Below are 22,402 nucleotides of genomic sequence, written 5' to 3' on the forward strand. Positions count from 1 at the left end.
ACCATTTTCATAATGGCAATACGTCCCATAAGGGTGAGTGGGAGTTTGTTCCAGGCCTCAACATCGTCCTCTAGCTTGGAGTAGGCCGTGCCATAATTCTCTCTGAGCAATACTTCAGGGTCCGAGTGTATCTTGACTCCCAAGTATCTAACCGAGTCCTGGGACCACTGCAAAGGGTATTTCATATCGAATCGCACTGTGATCGGGGTGAGAGGGAACGCAACCGATTTGGTCCAGTTAACTCTTAGACCCGAGAGCGCCCCGAACCTAACTAGCTCCCTGAGCATCGACAACAGGTTCCGTTCTGGGTCTCTAATATATAATAGTGTATCATCGCCATAGGTCGAGACCACTATTTTGTATGTCGGGAAACTAATGCCCTCATTACCGTGGTACTCATCTAGCGCACAAGCAAGCGGCTCGGCTACCAATGCATATAGCAGTGAGGACAGAGGGCAGCCCTGTCGCATGCCTCTGCCAACAAGGAAGGGGTCTGCCACTAGATCTCCGACTCGCACCCTAGCCACAGGTTTATGGTATAATGCTCCTATCATTTGGAGGAACAGCTCACCCAGACCCAGACGTCTCAGCACCAACGACATGAACGTCCATTCGACAGAGTCGAAGGCCTTCTCCATATCAAGAAAGACCGCTATAGCTTTCGTATCTTGTTCTGACATATTGTATAGTGCCCAAGACCGTGCGGATGTTGTACGTTAAGTTTCTACTGGGGATGAAGCCCGCCTGTTCAGGAGCTACCAATACTGGGGCCAGGAGTGCTAGACGGGTCGCCAATATCTTCGCTTATATTTTAGCATCTACATTCAAGAGGGACAACGGCCTGTATGAGCTGCAGTCACTTGGCGGCTTGCCAGTTTGAGTATAGTGACAATGAGGGCCTCCCTCATGGAAGGCGGCATATTGCCATTAATGCAAATATCGTCAAATAGCTTGGCCAAGTGAGGAATCAGTTTCTCCTGGAAAGTTTTATAAAAGCTCACCGATCGGCTTCTGTTATTTCGTCTCTCTCTATAGGAAGCGATAGGAATTCGTGGTGTGTGTTAGAGAGCATGGGTAGGTCTATATGTTCCAGGTAGTCTCTCGCCTAATCAGCGAGGTTACCACCCTTGGAGGAGTAGAAGTCAGAATAATAGTTTCGAAACCTATTTGCAATGTCCGTCTCTTCCAAGATCACTTGTCCGTCTACGTCTCTCAGTTCTGTGACCAGTGGTTTCCCCCTGTTACCTTTGAGCAGTCTTGCCAAGAGCGAGCTCGGTCTCTCCCCCTCCCCATACGTGCGGGCTGCCGCATATTTCCCCATATGTTGGACTTCCCTATCCGCTTCCTCGTTGTATTCAGCGATCAGTGTCTTAATTTCCTCCATTATGACCGGGCTGGGGTGTCTAGCTGTCTCCGTTCCAGGATAGCCAGTTGTTTCTCTAACGTCTACAATCTCTGCCTAATAGATTTTAGGACGCTCGAGTGTTTCGACATCGCTATTCCTCGTATAAACACTTTGAAGGCCTCCCAAACCGTACCAAAGTCATCAACGGAGCCTATGTTGTTGTCAAAGAAGTTGTCTATTTCCTCCGCTAGTTCTCCCTTGAATACTGGGTCCAGTAGCGAATGTGGCGGAAAGCGCCATGTAAATGGGGGGATGGATTTCTTAGGCAACTGGAGTGTGAGTAGTATAGGGGAGTGGTCAGACAGGGTGCGCGCCAAGATCGTACAGGCCTTTATACACCTCAGCACGGGTGGTGATGCCATCCAATAGTCTATTCTAGTGTGGACGTCATGGTATGCCGAGTAGTGCGTGTAGCCTCCCTTCTCTGGGTGCCTGTGTCTCCAAACATCTTCTAGCCCTAGCAGCGTAAGCTCAGTTTGTAATGTTAGTGCCGCAGCAGAGGGCCTGCGGGGGGGGCCTGACGATCTATCTAAAGCCTGGTCGAATATTAAGTTAAGGTCCCCACCCCACAGGATCTGCGCAGCAGGGTATGCACGTATAGGCTGCGCCAGGTTCTGATAGAATCCAGGGGAGTCAAAGTTTGGCCCATACACATTAATGACCAGCAGATCCAGCCCCGGTCCCACGCATTGTGATATTACATATCTACCCTCCGAGTCGGCTTTCAGTAGTGATAGTGTAAGCTTTGATCTGGGGTTAACCCATGTCAGCACACCCCTGGAGTGCGTCGTGAAACCTGCCGCTGTGATGTGCCCTGCAAGTCCCTTACTAAGCAGAATCCTACTCGCTAGTGGAAGATGGGTCTCCTGTAAGAGTGCCAAGTCCACATCCTGTCTCTGCAGATAGTGGAGCACCTTTCTAAGCTTCCGGTGGTCATTGAGGCCTCGCACGTTCCACGTGAGAGCGCGTAGCACAGCTGGCGTGTCTGGTCTCATCATCTTAGGCGAGTTTGCCATACAGTTCTAATAGGTGTAATGTGTGTGCTATGCAGTATTGAAAACTCAGGTCTAGTAGTGTGCACAAGCAAAAAAAAACAACAACAATCCCCCCTACCCTCTCTCGTGTTCATAGCTGAAACCAATCCACCCCACCCACAGCAGACCACCCCCAATTCGGCCATACCGATCCCATTCCATCCCTCCCTCCCACTTAACTCTACCTCAAACTCCCTGAACTCTAAAGAAAAAGAAAACGGGAGCAATGTGTGTGGGGGCCGAGGTTGCCAAGTTTCAATGGTTAGTGCTATCAAGCACCTGTTCACAGCTGCACCTCTTGTTTCCCCGCCGTGGTTCCTATTTGCACCAGTTATACTGTGGCAAAGGGCAATGCTGCCCCCGCCCAGTTATAGCAAAGGAGATCGTGTCAGCTCACTTAGCCTCATTGCCTTGATTACGGCCCTCCTGTGTAGTCCGTCTCGCGCTCTGAGCCTAGATCGCTGTACATTGTCCCGTGCATTATACCCAAGCTATTTTATCTGTAGACATCCCTCGGCAGCGTTGGTGTCCCGCTGGGCCATGCTATGCTTCCCCAGCCCTCACCCAGTAGTCTCCATACCTGCAGTGTCGGTCTCCAGCAGCAGTACTTTATTTCTGCCTTCAGAGTGTCACTGCCGTCGGTCCGTACCGCAAGCGTCCACAAACTGTGAGTGGGTGTTCACTCCTGATCGTCGAGGTGGCTGCTCCCGTCCCCCGCTTCCGGGGTATCCGCTTTGCCTGCGCGTTTTTCCTTAGACCATCGCTTGAGGGCTTGCTGCAACGCGCGAGGGTCAGCGGATAAGTGAGAGTGCCCCTGCCTGTTTACTCTTAGCTTCGCAGGGTACAGCATCGCATATTCCAATCCCTGTTCTCTGAGCTGCTGTTTATAGGGGGCAAAGTGCTTGCGGGCTTCTTGCACCTTGGCCGTGAAATCCGGGTATAGTGATATTTCGGAACCCTCATATTGGAGCTTAGACTGTTCGCTAGCTATCCGCAGTGCAGCATCTCTGTCTGTGTAGTTGAGCAGTTTGGCTATTATTGGGCGAGGTGGAGCGCCCGGGCGCGACGGGGGCCTAGTGATCAGTGCGCGCGCTCCACTATGAATACCTGGGAGAACGATTCCTCGCCCAGCAGAGTGGTCAGTAATTTTTCGACGAACCTTTCCATATTGCCAGTCTGCGTCGTCTCGGGAAGGACCGTGATTCTCAGGTTACAGCGTCGAGACCTCGCTTCAAGGTCCTCAGTCTTGTCCAGTAGGGCTTGCATCAATTTCTCGCTTCTCTTGCGGTATATGTCACGCTCCGTTTGGGCCTCCTCGACCTCGGTCAGTCTGCGCTCCGACATGTCCAGTCTCTCTGCATGCTTGTCAATGCGCTCTGCCATCCTGTCCATCCTGTAAGATAGGGCATCAATCTTCGTGCCTATAGCAGCCATACTGGTTTGGATGCCCTTTTCCATAGCCATTAGCATAGTTTTGATGTCTGAGGTGTCCGAGGGCTCTTCACTATCCCTCATAGCATCTTTGCCCGTGCCTGCGGCGCATGAGACTGCGCACGACGTTGACCAAAGGGGAGCTTTGTCTGCGTTTTGTCTCCCCGACCCATCTTGCGGAGTGAAAGCAAAATCTCGCTACCCCCAGGGATGCCGAGCACCGGACTTACTTGCAGGGTTGTCGCTGTAGTGTATTTATACGTACACCTTCGTGGGCACAGAACACCCTCATCGCTGGCTGCGGGTGCTAATGCGTCGTTCTATATCTCCAGGTCAGCACTAGATCTTGCCAAGCATATCAGGCCTTACGTGGCGCGCTTATATCGGCGTCTGGCTGCGCGTCAAATCGGTCGCTGCCTCCGTATCCAGCTACTCTAGTGGGGGAATGGACGTGTCCGAGTTCTCATGTGGGCATCTCCAGAGACTTCCATAAGTAGGCTGGGCCCCTGGTTATTCTGTGCCCTGTCTTAGCGTGCACCCCAGTCGACCCTCGCCTATTCGCTATATTGCGTCTGCCGATTGTCGAGCCTCAGGGTCTGTTTCAGAGTACAGGGCTGGCACCCCCATCTATCAGCTTCCCCCTCCTATTGTGGGTATATTGTGCTCTGCGCCCACTGCACACTCGGGGCTGGGCCTGAATCTGGCACTTAGCGTGGCCCTTGGAAGTATGTCTCCTCAGAGGCGGCGACCTCCTTAGGTGCACTGCCACCAGTTAGGGCCTTCCCCGTTATGTGGCTTCCTCCTCGCCTGGCCCTGCGTCCACCTCCTCTCCGGGCCTGCCCCCCTAGCCGCCGCCTATATATGCTCCCTCCGGGGCCGAGAGCGATCGTTCTCTGTGGGGGGTGGGGGGGGCGGCGCCATCTCCCACCAAGCAGCGACACTTGTCAGGGGGGGTCCGGGCTGCCACGCAATATCACCGGGCACCGCTTCCCACGGACGCCGCACGCACTGCGGCGTCGCTGGGGGAGGGCATAAACTTTACTCCACTGCTCCGCGGCCTGCCACCTCCTCTCCGCAGTGCCTGACCGGGGCTGCAGTTCCCGGCGGAGGAGCACCGATGCACTATCCAGGATCTGACTTCACCAGTGAGCGGTTTTTTCCCCCTTAGAGTCTCGTCTGGTGCAGGATAATAGAGGATAGGGAGCCACCACTAGCGGAGCTCCGGGATTAACCAGCCATCTTGCTCGCCGGCAAGCTCCGCCCCCCTTTCGCCAGGACACTTTATACACAGATTAGCTCACAATGGTGAACCACACCTGAATATAAATGAGGCCACTTCTGCTCAAGCCCCCTACCCCTGCTCAATCTGCATGCTTCAATGGGCCAGCGAGAGACTGGGAATAACACCTCCACCTCATTGGTCAAAGGGAGCTAATAGAGGCCCATCTGCCCCCAGAAAGGCTGCTCAAGCCCCCTCTCCCCGGTCTGCAGGCGGCATCTGTAAGAGCACAGACGCAACCCATATTGGCTCCACGCTACCCAAAGAAGCGTCCCACAGCTGCAACTGAGATACCGGCCCGTTGCCTGGGTGCCCGCCAGATCTATGGGCATTGTCAATGCTTGTTGATTTCTGCCATCATTGCTAGGTGGAAGTCGTTGTTGCTGCTCATTACAATAATTTAACTTGATTACACCACATGTATAATCAGTGCCTATCGTCCCCCTTTGCAAAAAAGTCCCACATCTCTGAATACGTGGTAGCTGCACATGAATTGTGCAGACTTCTAACTGCCTGACCCCTTTACAAAACGTTTGTTATGTGTTAGGGAACTTTCTGAATTACTTAACTGCCTTGGCCTGTTGGTCTTCCTAATTCTGCATGTGGGAAGTGTTAGAACTGTGATGATATATGGAATGGTGAATTCTGTTAAATAAATGTGCACATCTACATATTTTAGGCTCTCATTATGAGTATCCTCATAATTCTGAAGGGACCATTGAGAGCAGTTAATGGCCCTATCGGAATTAGGGGTTCTGCTGGAATATCTCAGATGTCTTAACTTTCATGAGAGATGTCAACTGCTTCTATTAAAGTCCAGGGAAATAAATGAGGAATTACCAGAAAATCAGGTCTTGAATTGCTGATTCCTCATTTCTTAGTGATACAAGGGTCCAACCCATAAAGGGCTGCTTTTTCCCACCTTTCAGTTACTGATACCCCAGGTATCAGTAACTCTCAGGCTGGGGAACATCTGGCCCTTATTCAGGTCTTCCAAGTAATGAGGAACTTACGAATGCTTAACACCCAGGACAATATGTAGATGGTCCACAGTTACGGATGTCACATTCACATGCATAATGTCACCAATTGCTGATAACTCTTGAGTCACATATGTATAGCCAGCAAGATGGCTATGCTCAGACTCACCACTAACACCTCCAGTGAGCTGCAGACTACAAGTTCAAATCATGCCAAAGCTACCTCAGTAGTCCCTCCTTGCAAGGTTGTTGAGCATCGGTAAATTATGTAGCAGTGACAGCTGTTGTTTATAGCGCTTGGAAAGTGGCAGGTATGTGGTATGAAGCTCTTCATAAAAGTACAAAGTATTGTCATAGAAGGAAGGATGAATGCAGTGCTTAATTTGTAAAAAAAAAAAAAAAAAAAAGAAAATTGCCAGGGCTCTTGTCAGTAGACCACTACAGCTTGCACCACACATTGCCCCGGATCACTGACATAATATCGAATTCAAAAATATTGAATTACCAAAATATCAAAGAAAAAATATGGAATGCAAAAATATCGAATTCCTATCTACAAACAGGTAAGTACAAAAATATTGAATCAAGAATATAGTTTTAAAAAATATAGTTAGTCAAAATGTCGAATGTTTTTAAATGTCTTAAACGTAATTTTAAATTAATTAAATAATAAATATAACATTTACTATTACCACTCCAGTGAGTTCAACAGTAGGGAAAGCGTAGGATAGTGTAGGGGTAAAAATTACTATTCCCACTCCAGAGACTGCAACAGTAGGGAAAGCGTTGGATAGCGTAGGGGTAAAAATTACTATTCCCACTCCAGAGAGTGCAACAGTAGGGAAAGCATTGGATAGCGTAGGGGTAAAATTACTATTCCCACTCCAGAGAGTGCAACAGCAGGGAAAGCGTTGGATAGCGTAGGGGTAAAAATGACTATTGGATATTAAATTACTTACCCTCAATTCCATATTTTTCACCACTATATTCTGTCCATTCGATATTTTGTCCATTCTATATTTTGACTTCTATATTTTGGTAATTCTATATTTTGAATTCTATATTTTGTCTTGTTACCTTTACCCCGCCATGCTGCCAATGAAAGTACCAACACAACTACTAACCATCACTTTCCTACAAGTGTGACAATTTGGACTAGGCCAGGCCCCCGGTAATATACGAATGGCTTGGGCAGCAGCTAATAGTCGTTTTTAATGTATTTTGAAATAATAATTAACTGTTGTTGTGGTCCTCTCTAAATTAGCTACATGGCACCACCTTGCAGACTGCCACAAGTGCCTGTGTTGACAATTAAGTGTCAGTGACGAGCACCTGAAACCACCGGTTCAAATTAACCACTGCAAGAATGTTTATAAAAGTGAGTCAGGCATACCAGTGGTCTCACCGCAAGGGCTTTAAGTGGGCCGGGTCTTGCCGGTGCTGTGCACTGACAGTTTTTAAAAGGGGGCTTTGAAAAGCGTCGCTATCAGACTCAGTTTTGTGTCCTGGCACAGGCGGTCCGTTTTTTTCCAGACTACAGTGACAGCTGGCACATGATGTGCGCTGCTCACACTGCTCACTTCTCACTGGTGAAGTTACAGCATGACGTCATGCCAGGTGAGCGCTGTATTGTAAGGGAAATCTTTTAATTTACTCTCAGGATTTTCCTTCTTTGTTTTAAATGCAGGAGCAGCAATATCGTTGTGGTGTCACCAGGGCTTTAAGTGGAAGCTTTTTCAATATTATACTCAACAAGCCATAGTTGCTGCTTATTTATCGTATGCAACTAACATCTATTGACAAAGCCAATAGTCCTTACTTGTTGTAGTTATGATGTTTCTTGTAGTATCATATATAAGGCTCCCTGCTTTCCGTTTTTACTGATTTTTATATATAAATGCAGACAGAAAACATTTATTTTAATTATTTTTTAATGTGGATAACAACGGAAATTGAGTTGCTTTTTGAGTAATTCTAAATACTGTCTGCCATGACTGCTAGGCACTAGCTGTGTGAATTAATAAGTAAGGGGGCTATAAAAAGAAAGGAATTTTAGGAAAGAGTCTTTAGCAGAAATAGATATGCACAATGTTGATACTGAAATTTGCATATCTTCTTATAAGTGCATTTATTTATCTTCTGTGGATGTTGACAGCATTGAAACCTAGTAGGCATTGAAGCATGAGTGCATACATACCGGTTAAATAAACGTGGAATTATACTAATTTCAGCTTCATTTTGCCACAAAACCCCCCAAAATATGGATAATACAGGTACAATTAGCTAAAAATTAATTAAAAAAATACACACGGAAATGTTAAAAAAAAATACCATAAAACTGGGAGCCCTAATCATATATATATAGATGCAATGACAGACGCAGCAGAATACCAGGTGGGGACACATTGTGTTAAGAGGCACAAATGTTTAGTTTACGTGTTTTTGAGCCACGCCCTTAATTACATCGGCCCTGCTCACCGCTACATGCCAGCCTTACTCTGGCATCCTACTTTCCAGCTCATCAGCCAGCGCTCTTTGAGTTTCCAAGAGTAAACACAGGTCCACCTAAACAGTTTTCTTATCAGAATTTCTTGCCAGCAAAAAATAGCTGGTCTGGTGGATGGAAGGAATCCACCATGAAAAGGCACACTGTGCTATTTAAAATCAAAAGGACATCTTTTCAGGGCCTCGGTGAACTAAACCGCCTCTTCTAAATGAGTGATCAAGAGTGGAAAGTTTTCCGAGGGTTTAGCGGACAAAAGTGCAAGTTTTCTCACACGAGGCACGGGCTTTTCTTGTTCTCCTGCTGTTCTGTTCTGTTTAAAGAACATTTTGCTGCACAAAGGTTGTCTTACCAGAGACAATACTCCGAAAGGGAACAAAAGAGCAGACTAAAATAGAAACGCCCACAGTTCAGTGCGGTGAGCATCTCTTCTGTGCATCAATTCAGAAGTTTGGACCCCATCCAAAATGGAAGCACCAGAAGAAAGTAACTTGCAATTTGATGAAAGAGGAGGACTGCCAGGCTCTTCTCTTGGCCCATTTAACTGTCTCATTGTAGAATTAAAACAGAGGTCGGAGTTTCATAGGCTAGCCAAGGAGAGGGACTGTCTGGGGAGGGGAGAAGGAGTTAGTACAAAGAAATTACTTAGCGCTCCAAGAGCTCCAGCAAAACAGACAGAAGATGATGCACAATTGTAAAAAGCAATTATTTGACTGAAAAAAAATGAAAAGTCCAAGAAATATGAAAATGGTGACAAAGTAGATGAACTAGCTAATTGTAATAATTCCCTCTCACTAGAGCTCAGTATTTAAGCCACCAGGTAGCCTCCAACTTTATGCCTGATCTGCCATGAATGGCATGGGTTTGTTCTTTTACATGAAAAGGCCACCTGATGAGAAAGAGTTGGATAATTCCATACCCTCCTTTGGTAGTTTGAAATGGATTCCTACTGAATCAAGCTTATTCCTGTAGGGAATTGTAAATGTATTTATATAACACTTATGGCCCCTGACAAGGCAATGAAGCGCTTTTTTGCTTCAAGTAGCATGCTGTTTTGGAACCCAAGGTAAGTAATTAGTAGGTTAGTAAAAAAGAAAATTCTTGTGCATTAGGTGGGTTAGGATTGGGATCTTGATTTCTCGTGCGGGGAAATAGTGAGTTGTATTGCAAGTAATGGTCATGCGGGCTTACTGGTTGGGTGGCATGGTTTAAAAATGAGGGGTGAAAGACTGAGAATGCTTTTTTATTTGTTATTCCTAATAATGCTCGGACCCGGGATTACGGCCCACACATGTTCTTATAGCTATTACCTGGTTGAATTTACCCAGGCAGAACTGGTTAGAAATGGTGAAATTGTGCATTTTTAACAGCCTGTTGAACTGAACCTCCATCTCACTCCCTCCTCATTCTGAGCTGCCCATATTGAACAGGTTTTCCATGTCTGTCTTCTCATTGTGTGGCATAAACATTTTGAGCACAGTATGTGTTGGGATTCATCTGCTGTGTCCAGCTAAATCCTTCATTTCTTATCATGTAGGTGATCTTCACTGCTGCGTGAAAGTGTGAGTTGGATGTGAGACTGAAGTCTGACCCTTTTATTCACAGTCCCACATCACAGCACTCACGTATTTTGCAAAGCATCTGCGATTGGTAGGCACTGTTGTTTTTCCCTATTTTTGTACCAGTTTAGCGTGCCATTCATGCATGAATGTTGTGAAAAGGCCCCAGTGTGTACATATGATCCAGACTTCGGGTCATGCTAGTTTTAATAATGTGCCTGGAGATATTCTGGTAAAAATGCCTGGTCTCCCAGATTTCTTATGCTCTATCATAATCTATTAATCAATCAATCAATCAGAGTCTTATAAAGCACTACTACTCACCTGTAAGGGTACCAAGGTGAAGGGTGGGGGGGTCCGTGTCTGCGGTTTAGTCGAAGAGCCAGGTTTTGAGGTCCTGCGCAATCTCTGTGTTGTCATTGCCTCTGCACGGTCACCCTGCACCCGAAGAAGAGGATCGGTGACATCTGTGATCAGACCACCTAGTGGGGGCCTGCAGGGGCTCCTCATGGCTCAGTGAGAACCGCTACAAAGAAACATACAGCGGCAGGTGAAGCGCCGTTCCTTGTTTCTCAATGGCGGCAAACCATCATTACTTTTAATTGAGTTCCATGCTACTCTGTCTGCCTTTTTTTTAAAAATCATTCTGCCTCAATGATCTGGGTCTTAATTTGGTTTTAAACTGACGATTGCCTCTCATAATTAAAAAAAAACAAAAAGGCAGCGAAAATGGAGGAAATCATACATACATTGTTGAAAATGTTACATATATTTTTGTATTTTATGCAGTAATATTGCAATATTATGCAGGAAATAAAGAAACTTGAAACTGATTGATGCCTGTGGCTTCATTAGAAATGGGCCTCACAGACCTGGATTATGCTTGTGCACTGAGATTGGCTCACCCCGAAAAGATCTGCAAAAAATGGCTGTCAATAGTTCCAATTGCTCCCTTTTATGTATAATATTTCTATGTAGATTTAGAAAATCTACCATGGATCCGGCAATCCTGGACCTGGTACAGAAGATATCAAAGTATAATCTAATGTCATAATCAGTTTTCAACCATCCTCTTTCTGGTACACTTTCCCACCAGCTGCCTCAGTGTGGATTGTCTGTTCTCCATGCCAACTGGTTCATTTTGAAAAGCTATGCACTTCTTGGCGGGACTCTACAAAAATAAAGCTGAAAGTGGCACCGCGCCATGGCTGGTAATCTTGCTTTACTACTCATAATGTTCTTTTTGTTGACAAAATATGCTTCAGTCAGTGCAGATTAGTGTCACTGTATGTTTGGGAAAATATTGTAACAACATAGCTGTGCTTTGATCGCAATTCATAACAAACCTGTTTAACTCAATTTGCTTCACTTCCTCCCTCGTTCCACTCTTCACTCAACACCACCTCTCTGAGTCTGTATTTACTTCTTTCTTGGCTGTAGCTCGCCAGTAGTTTCTCCCCTCCTCTGAGCCATTTCTTTAGTGAATAGTTGGCTCTATCAATGCTATTGAAAAGTTGGTGTCCAACACTTTTCGATGACTTCATTCAGGAGCACCTCAGTAACACCTAAAACCACCACTCCCAGACTTTGAACTGAGGGCCCAAGGCTGCCAGACAGGAAGTAACTGATCTGTGGTGGCTTGCGTTCCTATCCGCGGGGGACCTGGCATGGCAGTCCAAGCTGGAGAGTTCATGTTGAGAAGGACAAAGGCATGTTGGCATAGGATTGTATCCTGTCTCTAGGACGCAGGGAGCAAAAAAACAATGGATAGGAATGAGTCCATGGTAATACATGGCTGAGATTGATGCAAGCATTCTATCCATCAATTTGTTTTTCAGGCAGACAGTGTGTCCAATAGGGGAATCTGCTCGTCAATTATAAAGTTTATTCATAGACTTAAATATAAAGCAAGAGGTACAGATCAGGGGTGTACATATGGAAATCAACCTTATCCTAAGATTTCTATGTATACCCCTGAAGATTTTTGTGAACCACTTGAAATGCAGAAATATATGCATATCATGGAAAGATTCGCATTATGTGCAGGTTTTCGCATTTTACCTTGGTGTATGTAACTCAAGCGCTCTGATGGTATTTCACCTATGACAATCACAGCAGTATTGTTGGAATAGTTTTCACAATTCCTTTTTTCTGACAATGTCTATGTTCTAAAATCATGTATACAGAAGTGCCATAGGCCATTTACATTGCTACATTAAAAAAAAAAATCTCCAAGGGGATTATTTTTCTGTGGAGACACCACTCCACAAACCTCAGCAAATCTGGGGTGTTTATCTTGCCGTCCACACACAGAGAGGGAATGTATTCATACCATTGAAAAGAATACATCTGTACTACTACTCGACAGGAATCGGTCAAAGATGATTTTGTGAATACACATCAATGTTTTATTTTTTGAGAGTCTGCACAAACATACGGGGCATTCCCATCCTGCAATGCCACCTCTTCTCCCACCTCCTTCTCTTGGTAGCAGATTTGCTCACACGAAAACGTTTGGGTGAGTGAATTCTTGTATGAATGCAAAGCTATCTTGTGTGAAATGCACACGCCGATGTTATACTCTTAAAAAAGTCATTTTGCACCAATACACTCTATGGGCGCAAACAGTTTTGAGAATCAGGCTGCTGATGCTTCAGACAATCAGATGTTGGCGCCAACCTTTTTTCAAGCAATAATTGTTGATACTCTCCACTCTTGCACTCTTCCATCGTAGTATGCCATATCATTAATGCCACTGCACTCTGTATTACTTTCAAGTGGTTTAAACTGGCAGATAGCTCGCTAACAACACACAAAAAATACATCTATAAAAATTGCAATGTTTGGTTCTTTTTTTGCGCAGATTTAAGAAATCTTTTTTTAACGTAAAAAACAAAAAAAAAGGAACTGTTACCAATCCAGCAGAGCTAACAAAGCAAAATCTAAGTGTGTGAGTGTCTGGAAGAATTCTCTTAAGAAAACGCCCTAAAGGAGTTTGCTGCTCTTCACTGAAAGGAGTCACTGAAAAGCAGGATGTTTCTTCGGAGAAACAGGATGCAAGAATAATTTAGTTTAACATATGCAAGCTTCTAACTCAAACCACGCAATTCCAACCTGACACTTCAATGTATTTAAAATCCTGTGGTGTGTTGCCGTACTTGGTTCTTGTGTCTCTCCCGTCTACCACTGCTAGGCACAAGGAATGTTACTCTTCGAGCTCGGCCTGCTCCATCTTAGTCACTGTCACAGTCACGTGAAGTTATGTGCCACCGAAAACCCAACAGATACACGCGCTAGCACTAAAACAAAATCCGAGCACGGCCAAAATGTACCCAACTCGTCACATGAAAGCACAAAAACAGCATTGGTATGAGTCTGCTGCTAAAGGCCACCAGCCTAGGCACCTCTATCAGCCCCACTGGGAGCACGCTCCACTGGTCCATGTGAAAAGAAACGTACCCCCACCCACGTCCCACCGACTAGAGAAATGCACTTTACCCCACACTACCTGGGTCCAAGGTTATTTTCTGGAAAAACCTTGTTAAACGCAGCGGCAGACCTCAGGTCAATGTTGTCAGGCTCCTTAGAATCCAGATTCAACATTTGGTACACTTTGTTGATGGGTAGGAGGGAATAACAAGGTTGTTTGACATTAAATAGACAACAAGCGTGAAGCTCAAGTTACCCCTTGTGTTTCTCAGAATCCCGTGGTGAAATACATCCCCACTGTTCACGATTTACCCATCTATACGTTTGTTATTGGTGGCCTCTGTTATTTTGACTTGTGTCTTTCCTTTCCCTGGCTGTGACTTCCCTGTTGCTCAGATAGAATGCCTGATGACATCATGGAATGCTTGGTGCCTGGCTTGTGTGTGGAGGGGCAGTTGATGGCAGGCAGGCTGAGCGGCAGGGAGGCTGCTCCTGGTGGGGTTTACTTTACATCTACCTATCTTCTTCTAATGAACTTAACCTGGAACTAAGCTTAAATAAATCCAACCTATTTTATACACCTGGCTCCATGGACTTTCAATTTACCACATTTGGTGCCGCATTAATTACATTCAGATGTCTGGCGATGCTTCTTTTCAGTCCTCTGTGATTTTTTTTTCCTCCACGAGGGTCCTTGTTGTCTGGCACGTTTGGCAGCACGGTGATGCTGTGAGCCATCCGGCCCAGCATCACGGACATGCCGCCATCTTGTGATTGGAAAATGCACATCAAAGTCAATGTATTCCTTTTTCTACAGTGATTGAGGTTTTCACTGCAAATCATGTTTTTTGGTGGGGGAGAGCCCTTATAACAAAATTGCTCGGAACCTCTTCCTCATGATGACTGTGACTGTGGCATTTCTTCTTTGGATGCGGACATCCTTTCCTACCATGCGGAACATTCCTTATGATTGCACTGAATTCCCCAGGAGATCCTGAGTGACGCACCCGACACAACTTTAATTACTTTGCTCTTCAAACGTGAAACGTTACCAGGAGGATGTCACTGCGCTACACCGCATTTGATGCCAACAGCTATTTGGAACTTTGGGTGAGGACTTCGGGTGAGAGGTCGCTCACCGCACTAAGAGACTTTCTCTTTGTTTTTGTTTTTACTGTTATACTGTTTTGTGGGGGTGGGTGCAGCGTGGTGAGTTTTGTTGCCCATTTTAGTTCTTGGAGTAGTGTGTAAAGTTGTGGCAGCTAAGTGCCCCAGTTATGGCATCATAGAGAGGTGTGTTCCCTTTTGCGGGGAGGTTGTGGGGTGGTGTAGCTGAGTGCCCCGTTTAGATTTGGGATTGGTGTGTGAAGTGTGGGAGCTGTGTTCCCCAGTTTAATTTTGAGAGGTTTTGGAAGCTAAGTGCAAATACATTTGTGCAGGGGCAGAAGAGTAATGGGAGAGCCGTATATAACATGGCTCCTTCCCCCTGTTTCAAATGTAAAAAAGACAATTCTGGCCTCCTGTCACCCAGCCCCTCCACACTCTGTCCCTTCCCTTCCGATTCCTTCACTCACAAAGCTGAGCACTCTGCCCTACCTCAAAGCAGGGGGCTTGCACTGCGCAGACAGTCTCTGAGAGAGGCCTATCAGATCAGCCTGATATCCCTTTATGATGTAGTAACAGATCTATATAATTAATATGACATAATATAACAGATCTATATAATAATATTTTTATATATTATTTACTTTCTATGTATAATTAAAATGGAAATAATTTACATTTTTTGCTGTTTTTTTGCCAATAATTTTTCTATGTATGTAAATTCATATAATTGTTATATTGGTACATTTGGAAACAATTATAAAATTATAATATAAGTTAAAATTAATATATTTTAAATAGTTTTACATTATATATGAGGCTATAAAAATGCACACTGATATATGTGTGTTTGTTTAAATTAGTAAATATATTTTTCAATATTATTTAAACATATTTAATTTACATTATATCAATGTTATATGTTAACATATTTAAGTTTTACATATTCAAACTAAATATATAGTTAAAAAAAGAAATGTTTCTATATATTTTTCGATATTAGTGTAAAACTATATATTTTTCCGATATTTTTGTACTTACCATTATATGTTTAGAAAAATGATATTTTTGTGATCGACATTTTTGACAATATATTTTGGTATCACAATGGTACATAGATGAGGAGTTACAAATTGTACATCTGTACTTCTGTGTCCTACTACTGTCACAATTTGTTTTGTGGGTGATATTCTAGCGACTTTTTTTCATCATATTGCAAAATCAATATTCTGGTAGTATTCCTCTTTACCCATCACCTCAAAAGGGGAAAAATATTAATTAGTGAATGAATGAGAGCAAGAAGAACCTGTTGAACTTGGTGGAATGGTGTGTAACCAGTTTCCAGCTCTGAAAAATAATTTATTCCACCTCTGTAAACATCCTGGCCATTGTTTTGTTTGATTCAGTATTACAGGGCTGTAACCACAGTTACAATCCAGTGTCACTGACTGCCAGTTAAAAATGTCCTGACTGAGCTGACAGCTTTGCTACAATGGTTTGAACTGCTGCCAACTGAGCACACCGCTCATCTCCACGTGCAGTACCACATTCCCACGGAGATGTTGCTGCATGCAATTGAGGCTCATCTCTTCTTCTGTGTGTGCTGCAAACCACATTATTATTACAGTGCATACAGAGGAAGCAGAAACACCACTCAGACCAACAGCAACTGAGATATGGGGAAATCCCTGATTCTGTTTGTGTATCACGGACATTTAATACTATTGCCCTCCAAAGGGATGAGTATGTACCAGCCTACTACTCAGAAATTTAGTTTGGGCTTACTCCAGGAGAGGTAGAAGATTTGGAACTTAGGTGATGTATGATATAGTAGCCATACACAAAACAATCAATAGTGAGTCAGTGCTATTATGAAAAGAAAACAAAGCTTTATTTACATGCTGGAAAGGATGGAACTTAAGGTATAAAACAACACAAATAATGCTAGAACCTTCGGCAGGTGGTTTATGATCCCAAACTCTGTAATAGCACTTAGATGTTCTAGAAATAAGAACAAAGACAATATTATGTTTTACACTAACGATCATCAGTTATTGCTTTTAGAAGTTCAGTATTCTGTTTCCAGTTAACCTTTAGGACTACTCCAAATGCACCAATTTCTCCACTGTCACTGTATTGCTACATTGTACCGGTTCTGTCCTTTGTTCTAGTTTCCATAGTGTATGGTTTGGGAGATAGCTCAGGGGATAAGAACCAATGGATGATCAAGCACAAAACCCAACAGCTTGGTAGCCATAAGTGAAATATGAAAAACAAACCACAAAACAGGAGCTAGTGGTTGCAACTGAAAAGTCACATTCTCATATTCGGTCATCCTCCTTGACCCAGTTTGAACTTGAGAATTGCAACCAATGGGTATGAAAAACTTCAAGCATTATAACTTTGCAACGGTTAGTCACAAACATAATTTTTCAATGGTGGGGGCAGCCATGGGATACAGGGCACCCACTGTAACTGATTGGCACCAACTGGATGCCAAGGTGACGTTTAAACTAGGGATGTGGTGGAACTATACCTTTTATTCCAATATGGCTGAACGCATACTTTGAACAATGATGGTTCTAACTATTCATAATTCAGGGTGACAACCCGTTGTCACATTGTAAGAAGGAATCCACAGGGCCTTTGAATTCAGGAAGGTTTGGTTTATCAGCCTTCTTCAGGGGATGTTCCTGTCCACCACTAAGTCATTGGCCTAGGAGCTCTCAAAGGTTATAGGGTTGGTGTAAATGAGTCAGGTCAACAGAGGATGTAGGCTCAACAAAGCTGCAGCGCCTTGCTGTCACTGTCACATCGTTCACCCTCTAGTGATGCAACAACAGTTCTCAATCTTTGGTTTTCTACAGGCCACACACACTCTGCTCCAGATCTTTGTAGCTATTTGGTATTATCTATGCATGTTTTGCTTTGGAACTCTCAGCCAGCAGGGCTTTGCCCATATTCACCATGTCGTCCATGTTTTCCACCCTTTGGAAACAGAACCGTCACATATGTAAAAAAATTAAGTGGATATAGTAAATTGTACCCTTCCTGAGTCCAAGGCTTCCCCTTCTGTTGCACACACTGGAGTTGGAGTAGTAAATTCAACCCTCCTGAGTCCAAGGCTTTCCTTACTGTTCAACTGACTGGAGTGGGAATAGTACATTTTACCTCTGCTGAGTTTAACGCTTTCTCTACTGTTGTAGAAATTGGAGTGGGTGTAGTATATTTATGATTTTAAAGTTTATTTTTTATTGTTTAAATATATATTATTAAATGTTTGTGCATTTAAATGTATGAAAAAAATATATATATATAAATATATATAAAAAATGTATCTCATTTTAAAGATTTTTTTAGCAAAGCATATTTTTATATATAATTTACTTTTTATGTATAATTAAAATGGAAACATTTTACATTTTTTGCTGTTTTTTTGCCAACAATTTTTCTATGTATGTAAATTCATATAATTGTTATATTGGTACATTTGGAAACAATTATAAAATGATAATATAAGTTAAAATTAATATATTTTCAATAGTTTTACATTATATATGGGGCTATAAAAATGCACACTGATATATATGTGTGTTTGTTTAAATTAGTAAATATATTTTTCAATATTATTTAAACATATTTAATTTACATTATATCAATATTATATGTTAACATATTTAAGTTTTACATATTCAAACTAAATATATAGTTAAAAAAAATATGTTTCTATATATTTTTCGATATTAGTGTAAAACTATATATTTTTCCGATATTTTTGTGCTTACCATTATATGTTTAGAAAAATTATATTTTTGTGATTGACATTTTTGACAATATATTTTGGTATCACAATATTTATGGCTTCGATGTTGTGTCAGTGAACTAGATGATACACAGAATTGAGGTAACTAGAGCTCTGTTATTGGTGCTTGAGCTATTTCAATGTCGTCTCCAACCAAATCCCCAAAGATCCATTGCTATATTTTAAAGAGCTCAAAATCAGGCAGTCAGATTGTGCCTAAACTTTAGGAGATTGACCATATTAAGGCAGCCTTGACAGCGCTCCACCTAATTTCGGTGGAATCCAGAAAAATTAAACACACTGAATTAGGCACAAAGCATATTGGGAAGAAGGGCCAGGATACCTCAAATAATGGCTCAACAGTGCGTACCAGCAAGGAACCTACTTTTTTGCTGACTCTCATCTGATCCAACAATACCCCCTTGAAGAGGCTCAAAAAGTGGCATAAAATCCTTCAGAATTGATAGCAATTGGCTTTTGAATCCACTTAGCTCCGAACGGATTACAACTATTTTAGGAAGCACCTGAGAACCGAATTGCATCATAGGGGGGCATAAACAAAAGGCCATTTTCTGCACCTTCCTTTAAATCTGACTGCAATGTAACCTCCCTGTCTTCAATTGTACTATTGTCTTTATCTTTTTATTCCTCATTGCCAGCGCTCTGAAATGAATAAGATGATATACTGGCTCATGACAACATTCTGTATTAATAATTGCATTTAGTGGCCGAAGCTCACCACAGCAGACAAGAAACCGAGAACATATAGAAAAGGAAATATACGAGTGGTTAGAAAATTCGCCAAATGGTTAGAGCAGGAAAAGGGAATTAAAGGAGAAAAAAGGAAGAATAATGAGGACAAAGCACATGAGAGAAAAATAATAAGAAAGAAGAAAAGACAGAAAACAAGATTGCAAAAACATGCCTGATCTAGAGCAGGGCTAAAAAGGGAAATCAATGTAAAGAGATTGAAGAAAACTGCAAATGCATATAAAAGGCATAAAGTTAAAAGCAGATGTAGACTAGCATAGACACACACAAAAACTCAAAAGAATGAAAAGAGACTGATCTCAGCAGCGAAATCTAAAAAAAAACAGTACAAATTCTAAAATTAATTAGAGAATGAAAACAAAAATTGTAACTAAGAGAACAAACGTATAACAAAAGTAAACATCAGAAATGGATAAAGGTTGACATATGCAATATTTTGACTAATGCATAATGAAAAGCGTTTCTGTCATAACATACACGCACACCCACATAAGCAAATTGTAAAAAAGTAGGTGGAGAAAAGGTAGGTGAATATCGGTGAGAGGATGGAAGACACAGGGAGGTTGATATTCCTGGATGGTTGTGGCGCTTTACCAAATATTAGCAATGTTCTAAATTGTAGTTCTCACTATTTTTGTTGTTAGGTGCCTAGGTATGGGTCATCAACCTGGCCCAATAATGATCCGCGGATCCAAAGTATTTTTCTCAAGCCTGGCACACCAACTTATAGTATTTTACAGTAATACAAATATACAAGTATATCCAACACAGTCAAAATCAAAAATGGAAAGCGTGTATATAAAGTTAATTTAATCCACAAGGCTTTCTCCAAGTCCAGCCAACACGTGTTTCGTCAAATGGGTAGGTACCCACGACTTCGTCAGGGCTGGGAAAAAAATAATACAAAACAAATATTGTAGTCCCGCCGTACATCGGGCATTATAAATACCTAATATAGCATTAATACTTCAGTGACATTATTGCCATGCAAGTGGGAAAATACTTTACAAGGTCTGAGTCCATATATTATTTCAGTGTGAGATTTTTTTAAAACTTATCGATAAATTCATTTTAGTGTATGCATTCAAGAGGGAAAGAAAGGTTGAAAAGATATATCCGAAAAGAGGATGAAAAATTACCTCCCCATGAGGCAAAGTAGAGCGCCCCACAGTTCGAGAGATCCAAAACAGTATTCCGGTAGTAATATGTATCCCGGTGTCATGCCGGCATTGTGCCTCACCAATCATATTTCAAACCGTAAACCCATGTGAGAGTTATAATTTCAATATTTTTGTGCGTTGACTCCCACACTGGTTAATAATTAATGTTTGTGCTCAAGATGTTATAGAGACTGAGCTGGTAAGCTCAGGCTTACCTGATAGTAATTCCAGATAAGTAATATGCCTGTGAATGTTGTATAGAACAGCTTCACGTCAGTATCATAATGGTAAATATAGTGGTCATCTATATAATATAATTCAAGCGACCCAGAAACGTACCTTCTGGCTGGTTATAATTCCGACCCAGCCTCACGTGGCTGGGTTGATAATTGTCTTTTAGTAAGTTTTGGTCCGTTCTTATGATGCAACTGTGGGAGAATATGTATAGGTGAGTATTACCCATACAGTTATACATATTATGGACATAAATAGAGAACTCCGTTGTCAAACAGTTTTGTTTATAGTGCGAGAATATATACTGAGCTCATGGTTAGAGAGTTACTGTATCTGTATTATGTATCTTAATGGCTTACCTTCACGATGATGAGTATATATGTGGCCAAAATTGTCGTATTGTGCCACTCAAGGGATCCGTACTGTAGATAAGATGAGTATTTCTCACGTGGGTATAATTATTTGGACCCCAGCTGTAAATTGGTACGAGGAGGGGGAAATGAAATTAGTACGGAAGTCCATTATTTATTTCGTTCCTATGAGCTAAGTTAAGTTTTTCTGGGTCGCTTGAATTATATTATATAGATGACCACTATATTTACCATTATGATACTGACGTGAAGCTGTTCTATACAACATTCACAGGCATATTACTTATCTGGAATTACTATCAGGTAAGCCTGAGCTTACCAGCTCAGTCTCTATAACATCTTGAGCACAAACATTAATTATTAACCAGTGTGGGAGTCAACGCACAAAAATATTGAAATTATAACTCTCACATGGGTTTACGGTTTGAAATATGATTGGTGAGGCACAATGCCGGCATGACACCGGGATACATATTACTACCGGAATACTGTTTTGGATCTCTCGAACTGTGGGGCGCTCTACTTTGCCTCATGGGGAGGTAATTTTTCATCCTCTTTTCGGATATATCTTTTCAACCTTTCTTTCCCTCTTGAATGCATACACTAAAATGAATTTATCGATAAGTTTTAAAAAAATCTCACACTGAAATAATATATGGACTCAGACCATATATGGAAATAATGTCACTGAAGTATTAATGCTATATTAAGTATTTATAATGCCCGATGTACGGCGGGACTACAATATTTGTTTTGTATTATTTTTTTCCCAGCCCTGACGAAGTCGTGGGTACCTACCCATTCGACGAAACACGTGTTGGCTGGACTTGGAGAAAGCCTTGTGGATTAAATGAACTTTATATACGACAATTTTGGCCACATATATACTCATCATCGTGAAGGTAAGCCATTAAGATACATAATACAGATACAGTAACTCTCTAGCCATGAGCTCAGTATATATTCTCGCACTATAAACAAAACTGTTTGACAACGGAGTTCTCTATTTATGTCCATAATATGTATAACTGTATGGGTAATACTCACCTATACATATTCTCCCACAGTTGCATCATAAGAACGGACCAAAACTTACTAAAAGACAATTATCAACCCAGCCACGTGAGGCTGGGTCGGAATTATAACCAGCCAGAAGGTACGTTTCTGGGTCGCTTGAATTATATTATATAGATGACCACTATATTTACCATTATGATACTGACGTGAAGCTGTTCTATACAACATTCACAGGCATATTACTTATCTGGGAATTACTATCAGGTAAGCCTGAGCTTACCAGCTCAGTCTCTATAACATCTTGAGCACAAACATTAATTATT

At 42.5% G+C, this 22,402-nt stretch overlaps 1 protein-coding gene across 4 annotated transcripts in view; it reads right to left on the reverse strand.

Moving 5' to 3' along the window:
- Positions 1–22,402, reverse strand: part of KCNJ15 (potassium inwardly rectifying channel subfamily J member 15) — a 215,647-nt gene that overhangs the window by 10,830 nt on the left and 182,415 nt on the right. The window contains exon 1 of one of the 4 annotated variants that reach the window (XM_078656851.1): positions 11,538–11,556. The exons of the other annotated variants lie outside the window; for them this stretch is intronic. The gene's annotated coding sequence lies outside the window, so the exon portion shown is untranslated. Of the gene's footprint in view, positions 1–11,537; positions 11,557–22,402 lie in introns of those variants that run through there. 4 annotated transcript variants of the gene reach the window in all.

Source organism: Lissotriton helveticus, chromosome 8 (genome assembly GCF_964261635.1).
Source record: "Lissotriton helveticus chromosome 8, aLisHel1.1, whole genome shotgun sequence".
NCBI classification, from domain to species: domain Eukaryota; kingdom Metazoa; phylum Chordata; class Amphibia; order Caudata; family Salamandridae; genus Lissotriton; species Lissotriton helveticus.